An 11,606-nucleotide genomic window follows, 5' to 3' on the forward strand; every position below is an offset into this window, starting at 1 on the left:
TAAACCAATATTTCTATTCACAACGTTCTACAGAACGCACACACGCAATTGTTACTTATTTGCTGGGGCAATGTATCGCTTTGTCGAGTTCGATTTGTTACCCTCTAGGTTTATGGATTAATAATCGCAAAGGACGCAGTTTCTTGGAAGACCAGGGAACACCGCAACAATGAAATCATCACAACGTCCTGCTGAGCATTCGAGCGGTCGCTTACCATGATGAGACCCATATACTTCATAATTATGCACATATGTACATACAAGCGATTCGGGGTCACAATCAGCGAACGCAATCTTATCAAAAAAAAAAAGAAAAGAACGCTAACACATACCCGTCAATTTCCACCCGAACGCCCATATGTTGCCTACGTTGGAAAATGGGGTTATAGACTACTGCACGAACGACAGGTTAAACGCTAAATGAACGACAGGCGCATCGTTACGGGCTCAGTGCGGGATCAGTAAATAGGGTCGGAGGTTTTTTGGCACCGATACAGACTTCCAGCCGGCCAGCGACCCCAATCGAAAACGATGTTGTAGACTTCCAGTCAAGCTAGAAGGGTGGAAGCGATACTATGGAAATGATGTGCGTCACAATCGTTCGACAGACGAAGCCGCTGAGAGGTCGGAGCCGTAACTGTGGATTGTTTTAAGGCCATGTATAACATGCTTAGGTAAAATGTATTGCAAATATTAAAGAAGTGTTCAAGATGGATCTTCTCAAAAAACTCTGATTAGGCCAAGATAGAACGCTTCGTCCTTAACATAGATACATGCAAGTAAAAAAAATTCGTACATATATATATAAAGCAAGAGAAGTGCTCGGGCAAAACCGTAGTCAGCCATTTGTCGGATATTGCCACTGACTACTTTAGACCAATCAATGGCTTTGCTGAAACACGTATATGTACATAGTAAGTCATTTGGTCGGATCTGCACACAGGTTCTTTGTGCCCAACGTATTTCAATGCCAACATATAAGTTTTCTAACGCAACGGAATAGCAGGAAACTTACGGCTACGGCTGCTGTTATATAGATTCCCCTTTTTTTTCTAATTGTAATAAATCTCTCGTGGTGCTATACAGTGTATCACTGTTTATCCGGTCCCGGAACAATATCAGCTGTGCATAGTGAATCTAACAGGAAACAAATCGATCTAGCTATTAGATGTGCTATTGTCTGCCCAGTTTCTTTTCCACTTCCATCTATTCCTGTTATCTATCCCGTAGCCACATGTGCTTAATGAAACCAGCTGTGGACCAGTATGGGCCTGTACGGCAGTGCGGGCATCATGACATCAACATGTTAACGACTTGTCGATGTTATAAAAATCAAACGAACTATACCTAGTTTGAAATTGGTAGTTCCTAGCATGGTTATTGAATGATCAAGGCCCAAGCTTGGGAGTTAATGCTATTTTACGATGCACTATGTATGTTATGTACGAGTGTTTCGTCCTTGAAATTGCATGGTTGAACCAAGCGTTAGCGGAATCAGACAGGAGCCTTGCACTGTTCTCATACTGTGCATTAAGCTCATTTTTACAGTATTATCACTCGCAGTAATAGTAAACGGTACGTGATATGATGACCAAATGGATCTATACCCTTGTGGCGTCGATTCGTTTTATTAGGATCACTTGCAGTCAGACCGCTAAATGATGCAAGCCATTTGTAAATCGGCTGATCTTCGGTTTATTAGGAACATATGACAGAACTGCATAAACCAGGGTCTCGATAACTTCTACGCGACAAAGTCTCGTAGAACCGCGTTTTATCCGTAAGAACTTTTCCGTTTACAATGAGAACTTCGATCAAGTTCTTATTAAGGAAATGTTTTTTTTTGATATTTTTTACGTTTTAGGTAGTCCTTTACTTATACACTAGACCCCTCACGTGTACAAACACAGATACGAATCCCGACAGTTCCTCCCTCTAACTGCACGACTACTCCCGTCCACGTTCCTATGGACCAATACGTGTTGTAATAGTTGAATACGCAATTCAGATTGCACAAAGATTAGCAGCAGTAGCCTGCAGTAGAGAAATCAAGACGTACGGGCACTTCCCTACCGGTCCCGTTTCCTGGATAACAGGTGCTCTTCGAGCAGGCTGCTGCTCAATGCCGAAGCCGACATAGTAAGCAAACCAACCAACGGACTTCTCGATGGCCTACGCCCGTCTCTAATGCTGCAGTACAGAGACATACATGCTTAGAGCTATAGCTACGGCGAAATAGAATAACTCCAAAGAGAGACGCGCAGGCCTGCTCTCCACGCCACAGGACAAACAACCTTGAATGGGCTCCGATTCTAGGGGCAGGTGAACCATACGATTCGCGCAGACAAAATTACATACTCTTACTACGACCAATACTACGTTCATTCATAAAGAGGTTTTATCCCGCTTGATCTCTCTTGTCGGCCCATTCTTTGCCTCTCATCCTAACAGCTACGCCGTTAACTGTAGGGAGTACCACGGCTACCGCGAACTACTGCTGGGAGCTCCGGTTTAGTTCTCACTCAGCATACGCGGTTCGCTTTTCAATAGTGCCGGTCGTTTGCCTTTGGAGAGTTTCACTTTTTTTCATTCACCTGGTGCTAGCTAGAATCGAAGTAAGCGGCTATGTGTAAGGTGGCCAGGACAGGTCGCGGCCTTAACCCACCTCTGTGCTAGGCCCTGCTTCGACGACAAGCAGCAGGAGAAAACGAAAACGACGATCACTATGGTGCTCTCGTGCTATGACGGGCTGATCTGCGACCATTTCGCATCCTACTGGCTGCGGAGAAGCTAAGCTCGCTTTTGTGTCGCCGCTAACAGCCATTTTGGTGCTTTAGTGAAGTGCTACTTCTCGCCTAAATGGGGACTTTTCTATTGCTGTTAGTCACAGGGCAGGCAGACAGCCAGACACACACACACAAACATATGTATATATATGGAGAGACAAAAAGCACGTCGTGGTAATACTACTGCCGCACAATCCACGTTCATTGAGATTTTTGGCCGGGGCTCACATCCGGCCAAAATTCTCCCCGGTTTGTACTATAAGTGACGATACCTGTGAGAACAAGTAGGACGCGATTGGATATAGCAGGTTTCTCTCGTAGTGTTCCACCGTACGCTGCAGTAGTCCTTATAGCGCGGCTTCATTTGAAATTGCTTTGTGTGGACGTAAAACTGGCGAGAAAAAACAAAGAGAAAATTTAAGTTAGCACTTTGTATTTGCTTCTCATCGATTCGTTTTTTGTCGCTGAGTTTACCGATAAATATGTTAGATGTATATATGTGCTTTGATACTTTAAACGCATCTCTGCTATGGCTGATACATGTGCCTACTTACTCCAAATGTGCATGTATAGCAGGTACAAAAAAAAAGGTAGCTGTAAACGAGAAGCAATAAAACAATAATCAATTTTGAACAACGATAACAACTCGAAAATATTGAACTTCTTGGCGAATTTGCCAAACATAATCTTATCTAAGCTCTTCCATTACCAATAAAATTTCCCAAAAACGTTTTTTTCGTTCCGCGTTTGGTACTTAGATAGCGTTGGGCATTATTACAGACGACTGCCACTTTGAACCAATACGAAACAAATAGAATCTTCTGTGTTCGTGCAGATTCAAACCTGGACCGCTTCTCACGTACCTCAAGGAACGTCGCCGACTGTGCTGCCACCTGTACAGCGAAAAAATTAATGTGTTGGGCCATAGCTAGCATACGTGTCTCTTACAAACATTAGCGAGTTGATGGTCGAGCGTGTACGCTCGCGTATGTTAGGAAACCGGCCTGTTCAGACTTGTATAGTGCCCACTTATTCGAGATCTCGTCCTTGCCAGGTTACCTCGTTCTTCGAGCGTTTGTATTCCTGTACACGTGCATATATACTTGTCGTGGTTGTTGTTTCGAGAACCGGTAGCAGACTTCTTCCCTTTCTTGCTTGTTCCTCTCTAGCGATTTTTACATCTGTAGAAATACAGTTTTTGCAAACGACTTATTGCTGCTATCTATCATCGCTGCAGTATCCACGGAAGTATAAAGCTTTATCGCTGGTTGTGTATCAAACACCTGTCTGTGTTGTTGGTCAAACTCGAATGAGCTCGAGCGCTACCCACCCGTGGTTTTTCCTAAATGCCAGCAGCGAATTGAGCTTTGATCCGTTCACTAGTTCGGCCTGTACACTTTGAACTCGGTAGAAAACTTCGTTTGAGGTCACCACACGTCATCTAGCATTAGGCCATACCAACCAGATGCGAGCTTTAGCTATTCTCTACGTTTTAGTCCCCTACCGTGTTACATTCATAATACTGGTCAGCGTCTCTGGCCTTACCTTTTGTGACCGCAAAACTGGTGTCTGCCCCTAATCTCTGCATGAATTCACGTGTCTCTTTTTACATACGTCACACTCTATGACAATTCGGCGCCTCACACATACATCAGGCAGGCGTTCCTGGCGGATGAATCGGATATAAATAAAGAAATAACCGCCGCTAACATTGGGCATAACGGCGAAAGGTTTGACTTGCACAAAAACAAACATTTGCATGATTTAGCCTACAACAGCAGATTCATGACCGTAGCTAGTTTTGTTACTGTGGCAGCAGCAGCAGCAGCAGGAGCTTATCACGAGAGAGTTGTACTTATGCACTCATTCATGTTGAGATTTTTATTTAGTCCTCACCGATGCCTCAGCAGCCGCTCCCTTCAACTTGAGAACCTACCCTTTAGTTCACACTTCGGTGGTGTCAACATGATCAGCTTCATCATCTACCACATCAGAGTCAGAGTCACCATTATCGGATTCATCCTCATCACCATTGTAGTTGTCGTGTCCGGCGTGGCTTCTCGTTGTTCTTTAAAAGCAAATCTTGAGAGATGTCTCTGTATTACATTCGGCAATCCAGCAACGGGCGACTAGTAAGCGCCAGCAGAGAGACACTTCCTTTCTTTATTTCATTCGGTTTTGTAGCGCGACCACGATCTCGGTCTCTCGAAGAAGGGGAAGAAAGTGGGCTGGGGCCATGGGCGAAACCACCCTACACAGAAAATTTATGTGCGGGAAGTTGAATGAATGAACGTGACACCAAGTTCCCAGCATATGCGTTCCTCATCAGCGTTGTCATGAGAGGCAGAATATTGCGAGCTTTCTTGTCTTGCACGTTGCCACTGGGAACAGTCGTTAACGAGGTGGTGGCATGAGGCGGTCCGAGGTGTCGGCAAAAGAAAAAGTAGAAATAACAGCAGCAGGTGTCATTGTAGAGCGATATCAACGCGGATGATCCCGGGAATGATTTCTGTTGCTAGACTTCAATAGATGCTCCCAACTACTAGAGGGTAAAACAAGGGGGATTTGGCGGGTTTAGTAGTCCCGAATCAAATTAATGCTTCGAGCTTAACATCCGGTGTTTAAGTTGTTAGGTCTTGCTTCGGGCAGTAGGCATCGTTGGCCGCCGATAACGCATGTGCATGCCGAAAATTCGCCAGAAAGAAGCATCACTGAATGTAGCGGTCACGGCGACAGGGAAACGAGAGAGGTCAGCCGTTGTCCGGCGGTCACAGTGTTATGTAATGCACAATGGTGCGTCAAACCAAGTGGATTAAAAACCTCACCAAAAATGCTGCATTGGAAGTCTAAAGGTATTGCGATATTATGGAACCGCCAACAGACTCGCAGAACAATGGGCGTCAACAGGGGCAAGAAACTTGCTCGGCGCCTGCGTAACCGTCCGTCTGGATGCTTACCGCTTTGAGCTTTACGTCTGATACGTATTGCTTGAGACCGCTGGCTGCCCTTTCCAGCAGCAACCCTATGTGTCTGCTTACCATTTCGACCCTATATGACTATTCACTATAGATCTCTAAGTTTAGGAGGCGACTTAGTCGCCCCCACAACATCACGGGGCCCACCTGCATGCCTGTGGGCGGTAAACCAGCTCTGACGCTAACGTTAACAGATTCGGTAACGATCTGTCGACGTGCGGATGGCGATATTTACCAGAAGGTAAGTACGCATCTAATGGTACAGATTCAGCTAATTCAGTCAGTCGCTATGACGAGCAACGGTATCAAAACATCGGATAGTTTAATAAAAATGTTATAAAGATGAAGAAGTGCTGAGTATAGACACCGTTCGACGGCTCAGACGGCGCAAGACACCAGGTGGAGTTCAAATTTTTCAAGCAGACAATACGTTGTCATTGTTTTCAATGTTTCAATTGTTTGGGACGGTTCAATAATAACATAAAATAAATATATCAAATAGTTATTTTATTGGCTTTTGGAAAATGAAGGCTTCTTATTTGTATGACAACCTATTTTTTTTTTTTTTTATTAATTGTTTTAACCGGGTCGATGCACAACCAGCCGAGAGAGCCAGCCTGCTGAGAACTGCTCATTGAAGCAGGGGGATCCGAAATCGGTCTTCACCCCGGATTAACAGATACGGATTGAATCCACCTTGCGATATCTTCAAACTTTTTTTAAGAGTGTGGCCATTATGGTAAACAAAATTAACGGGCAGTTCGTTATCATCCTGACCTATTCTAGTGATAAAAAGTCACATGCTAATGTATAGCAACCAGCAGACTTATTCAGGTTATATCGCGTAATCTTTGTTTCACTGCTACTATATCTTAATATCTGTTTCGTTACCGGGAGATAGGGCATTTTCCGTAAATGGCTTTTTAATCTTCCGTAACCCCTAGACTAATGACAGATGCTGTACAATTACTGTGAGTGTTGGAAGTTACTATCTTGCCCGTTGATAACTTTACTTCACTAGTTTATAGCATTCGACTAACATCGCTAGTGGCGTCGTACTAATCTCGCGGCCGATAACAAACTTGACAGAAGAAACAGTTACAGTGGTGGCTTGTTTTTCCTCTGACATTTGTAATGCTACATATCGTACTTGTGAGGTAATTCCGCTTAGTGCTACCGTTTGGTGACCATCGGCATGTGAATGTCTAGCAGACGATATTGACATAGAGCAGCTCTGCTGAGATAATAAACTAGCCCGCGAGAGCACATATTAAAAGATAACACCAAAGCTATCTTTATCGTTCAGTATCATTATCAACAATCGGTTCCATGTAGCAAGGCGTACTTGTTTTCTAGACCCATCCAGCGGTTTCGTACGCTTTCCATGTCTGGTGATAAAGATGGACGCGCGATTTATTTAGATTATTGAAACCTGAGGTACCACCGTATAGCTTGAGTCAAAGCTCGAACACGGTTGGACTGCCACTTTACTACCATGGCAAATTAGTACGATTGACAAAAGTGATCGTCTAAAAATGTGTTGTCTCGGTTAGAATTTGACAGTACTAACCGTCCGTGAAAGATTCGGTTGCAGACTCAAACGTAACTCTTCCGGTAGGATCTTTTTACCGTCTAGGAGATCTGTGCTATTCGATTGTAATCAGGCTTTTTTTTTTCGAGGCTTCATAGATAGGCTCACAAGATGACTTATTTCGCTGTTGAGCATGTTTTTTATTTTCTGGCCGAGCCAGATTCTTACTCGAACATGCCAGTAAAGTTGGCTCAAATGTTGGGACCTTAAAACTGATGGCCAAGAAGCATGTGACGTCGTTCCGAGTCACGCACGTCAACCGACCTACGAAACAATCTCCAGCGCGCCTTAATACTGCACGAAGTGACAGGTTCTCTTACACTCACTACGTTTTTGTCTTCGAGGTCGGAACGAGACAACCATTTGCTTTGCATCGCTGTTTAATAATAATTCGCCCGGACGCCCAACAAGCGCTTGAAGAACAGATACCTCCGTAAACCTAACGGAATCAGCGCCCTTTCTGCTTTGTCTGTAAAAAAGCATTCAATGAAAAACTATTGCCATTGGCATATACATCCTCACACAACGCAACATACGTTCAAATTGACGTCATCCATTTTCTAGTGAATTTATTTAGTAACTTGCCTGAACACAGCCGTTCGACGTCCTTATGGGAAGTGACAATAGTAATTGTAACGGCTGCAGCCGTAACGACCATGGCCTGCAAGAAAAATCATCTGACCGTTAGTATTGTTATGGCTGTTACTATAGCTCGGCTGTGGTTGCATCGTACCGTTGACGCTGCTCCTTTGACTGTTATCGTCGTGTGGGCGCTGTTGTTGTGACCTCTGATGTCAGCGCCTTCGAGAAATCATTATTTTACTGACCAACGATAGATTTGACCGTGATAATATGATCGTAATAAGCAAAAAAGAACGGAATAACCGACGACAAACATCACCGTACTATTACGGAACTATAGGATCAAAGAAGATCCTATTTGGCTGGAGAAAAGGGGCAAGCGTAACGAAAACGTTGTTCCATCATCTTCTAGTGAACGTATTTGCTTGATCCGCTTTTGAAGAGGCTCACTTTGCTGTGTTAGACACGTTTAACAACAATTTTTCGGCGGATCTTCGTTATTAAACTATGATCTTTAAAAACAACCGAGAACAGGTGTAACGTTCTCATAGTGTAGCAGCGCAAAATGGCCAAGGTAGTGCGCTATATAAAAATGTAAAATGAACCTAACGCTTAGACATGTGGAAAAGGCACATTTACACTTGTGAATTCCTACTCTAGCCGGTGTAAAGATGTGTGCGTGTTCGGTTCTCCTAATTCTCTACCATGTTAATGTACGACTCACTGTAGATTATAGTTTCAACAGTATTAACACCCGACTGCCAACATTCTAGCTCACGGCTAGAAAGTTCTGTAGCATTAGGGAAGATGACTCTGGCTCTGATCAAGCTGTTAACAATCGCCTATCTTCCAAATGCTTAATATACTATAGAACACGTGCAAATATCTGTAAGGCGCCTGTTCGAGGTAATGCTTGTCTCGGAGGAAACAATAGAACTGATGGTTGACACAAGTACCGATCATATGTATCCACTGGCTTCGATAGTTTCCGAGTTTGTCTTCTTCTATTCGATAAACAGTGTTCAGCTTTCGATCGACTACTTTACCTAAATAAGCTACTGTTATTATGTAATCAGGCTTACTGTGTGGTCAGGTGCAAACCCGCAACCACTGCGTCAGGTCTAGTACCCATATTAGACCCGACTAATGTTTAATGTACGAAATGGTTTGAAGTACAATCCTCATGTATAGCCTATTAGCAGATCACTTGCCATTAGCTAAATTGGATCGTGGAAATGTTTCATATAAACTGCACTATTCCTTCCATCTTTCGAAATTGTCGTAGTGAACTTGTCGTTGTTGAAAAGTACCGGTGTAATTTTCTAGTTTAACTTCCAAAACGAAGGAAATGTCTTCTAACGCTTCGACAAGTTCATAGTAACTACAGATGCTACTCCGAATGATTTTTCCTGTTGCTTTTTTTCGCTGGCCGATCTTCAGTGCTACTTCGAAACTCCACCCCCAACTTCCCGTTCCTGAATACCTTTGAACGCTTCTACGGAAAAGCTCATTTCGTCTTAACATTTCCATCGGCCCCTGTCGTATCCGAGCCAAAAGAGTACTGCAACAATGATACTTAATCTCTGCGATAGCAAAGTGGTAACATGTTTGCCCGCTATGGTTACGTATATGTGTTATGACACAGGTTGGATACCGTCCGCGGGGCGTTTTTTGCCGCTTCGAGAAGCAAACCATCTGAACAAGCGGTGCCTCCATAATACTCGTCGAGTCGTTTATTTACAAGTATCGCAATCAAGTTCGGATAGGAAAGTGCTATAGCTTTATGTAAAAGTTCTGCACTGTAATGTTATGTTAGCAAGATTATCGACGACATATATGTAGTAACGTCCTTGTATTTTGGCTCTGTTTCATTGGATCAAAGAGTATTCTGGTAATCTTTTATCAGTAATGATACCGAAAAAAACGCCTTTTCCAATGAAACTATTATACTTACCTTTACAAATTTGCTTTCTAACGTTCCAGTGTCTTGTGAAGGTTCCCTCCGAGCCCCGTCTAATTTATCCTCTAGCCAATCTAGAGAGCAATATCAATATATATATTGGGGTAAACGTTTTGTTACAGCTAGAAAAAAATCAGTTGAAACGTTGCGAAGTAACAATGCCAATAATAAGTTGAAGTTAAATTATATATAAACAAACTATCAGAAAACTCTTGCACTACCACGTATATACACATGCATCTAGAAATGAATGAGGGTCTCCCCAAATCCCGCGCACGAACACAGGTCTCACACAGGCACAACGACTAACTAGTACCTAATCCAGCAGCTATTGGCAAAGCTATAGATAATGCCCACTCTCGAGCTTTCTGACTTCTTGTCGTTTGGACTATTACTGGCTGAACCAGAGAACGAAAACGACCAGACGCAACAGTGACTATGTGTTACTTATAGTCATCACTGGTCGCAAAGATGATTGGCATCACCGAGCCCCAAGCTGAGCGACGGTACTCGCCCCTCGATTGGACCTGATTGCCACTGATAAGGAAGTCGTCATTTGGAAAAGAGATCTGAAATGACAACGACGACAATGGCCACCGTTAGACACCGAGAGCCAGTGATTGTCAGACGGGTAACAAAACTTGTCGCGGCCATCGATGGTAACACTACTGAGCAGCCACCGCTGGTCGGACCGAATGGCAGAAATAGAGTGCCAATGTCGACGCTCGCTTAGCCGCTAGCGTTCAAATAACGATGGAATAGGCGACGCAAAGAGAGAGTGAGGATTTATGAGGTGCACGAACCTATCCATAGCATACTAGCTATCGCACTTAACGCCTTTGGCCTACCGTGACGCGCGACGTGTGCTTACAATATCCATGCGATGCTACAGACTCCGATGAATGATTGCCTAAGAGACGCCAGCGAAAATGCACCCGATTCACTTAGCTCATCTAATCACGCCTTTAAACGTTTCTGTTATGCTTTCGATATTAGCTTTATTCTATTTAATTCGGTTCGGTATGATGAAAGTAACTGTAAGAAACGTTTTTGGGTTTTACATCCCGCTGTCGAACGTTAGTTCAACTGGCTCGCTGGCCCGTTCTAGCACGAAATAAAGTTTGGATTCAGGTTTAGACTGCCACTTGTCTCCAATTCTAACAAACAGACACTGCGCCGTCACGAAAACATCGTGGAACGTGACTGACTGATCGTCACTTGTGGTTCGAAAAATTTGGTCCGGATAGGGTCCGGGTAGAGGGGGAGACAATGTAAGCCAGAACGTACAATACGTGATGCGTCAGAGAATAAACTTCGGTGATCTGGGGGAACGTTTACACCAGGTAATGCGCTTCAGTCAATAGTTGAACATTGCGAGGAGAAATTGGGAAAAGGGTTCAATGAGCATCGAGAAGCCTCGATTGCTAGGCACACTAGTTCTAAATCATTCTCAATTATCGTATGGGGTGGCTAACAGAGGAATTTGTTTGCATGCATATAGGTGTATGGTGGCTGAGTTAAGATGTGTTTGTTGTCTGTTGTTTCTGATGTTGTTTTTCGTACGTTCCAATATTTACAACGACATGTTCTGTTAATTGTCAAAGGAAATACAGCTGGTATTCACTAGAACGGTTTAGTCATAGGAGGAGAACGTGTTCGACACACAGACGGACCTTTCGTTAATAAATGCATCTCGAACAGTAGCTGTATCG

General features: G+C 43.7%; 1 protein-coding gene and 2 long non-coding RNA genes across 7 annotated transcripts in view; 1 reads left to right on the top strand and 2 right to left on the bottom strand.

Moving 5' to 3' along the window:
• The window catches only part of LOC111269247 (uncharacterized), a 28,082-nt gene extending 24,080 nt beyond the window's left edge, over nucleotides 1-4,002 (bottom strand). For 2 of the 3 annotated variants that reach the window (XR_015314518.1, XR_015314519.1), the window contains exons 1-2: nucleotides 3,650-4,002; nucleotides 3,059-3,177 (exon numbers count right to left, since the gene is read on the bottom strand). This is a non-coding gene — a long non-coding RNA (uncharacterized LOC111269247). Of the gene's footprint in view, nucleotides 1-3,058; nucleotides 3,178-3,495; nucleotides 3,584-3,649 lie in introns of those variants that run through there. The other variant, XR_002685671.2, reaches the window with a different exon arrangement.
• Nucleotides 1-11,606, top strand: part of LOC111269248 (uncharacterized) — a 46,926-nt gene that overhangs the window by 31,116 nt on the left and 4,204 nt on the right. The window lies entirely within an intron of this gene.
• On the bottom strand, nucleotides 7,938-10,511 carry LOC111269249 (uncharacterized). 2 transcript variants are annotated; one of them, XR_002685674.2, is made up of 3 exons: nucleotides 10,211-10,511; nucleotides 9,889-9,968; nucleotides 7,938-8,013 (listed from the first exon to the last, which is right to left on the bottom strand). It is a non-coding gene; the product is annotated as an uncharacterized LOC111269249 (long non-coding RNA). The 2 variants fall into 2 exon arrangements; XR_002685673.2 differs by lacking the exon at nucleotides 10,211-10,511 and adding an exon at nucleotides 10,116-10,179.

This window comes from Varroa jacobsoni, unplaced genomic scaffold (assembly GCF_002532875.2).
Source record: "Varroa jacobsoni isolate VJ856 unplaced genomic scaffold, vjacob_1.0 scaffold_1367, whole genome shotgun sequence".
NCBI classification, from domain to species: Eukaryota; Metazoa; Arthropoda; class Arachnida; order Mesostigmata; family Varroidae; genus Varroa; species Varroa jacobsoni.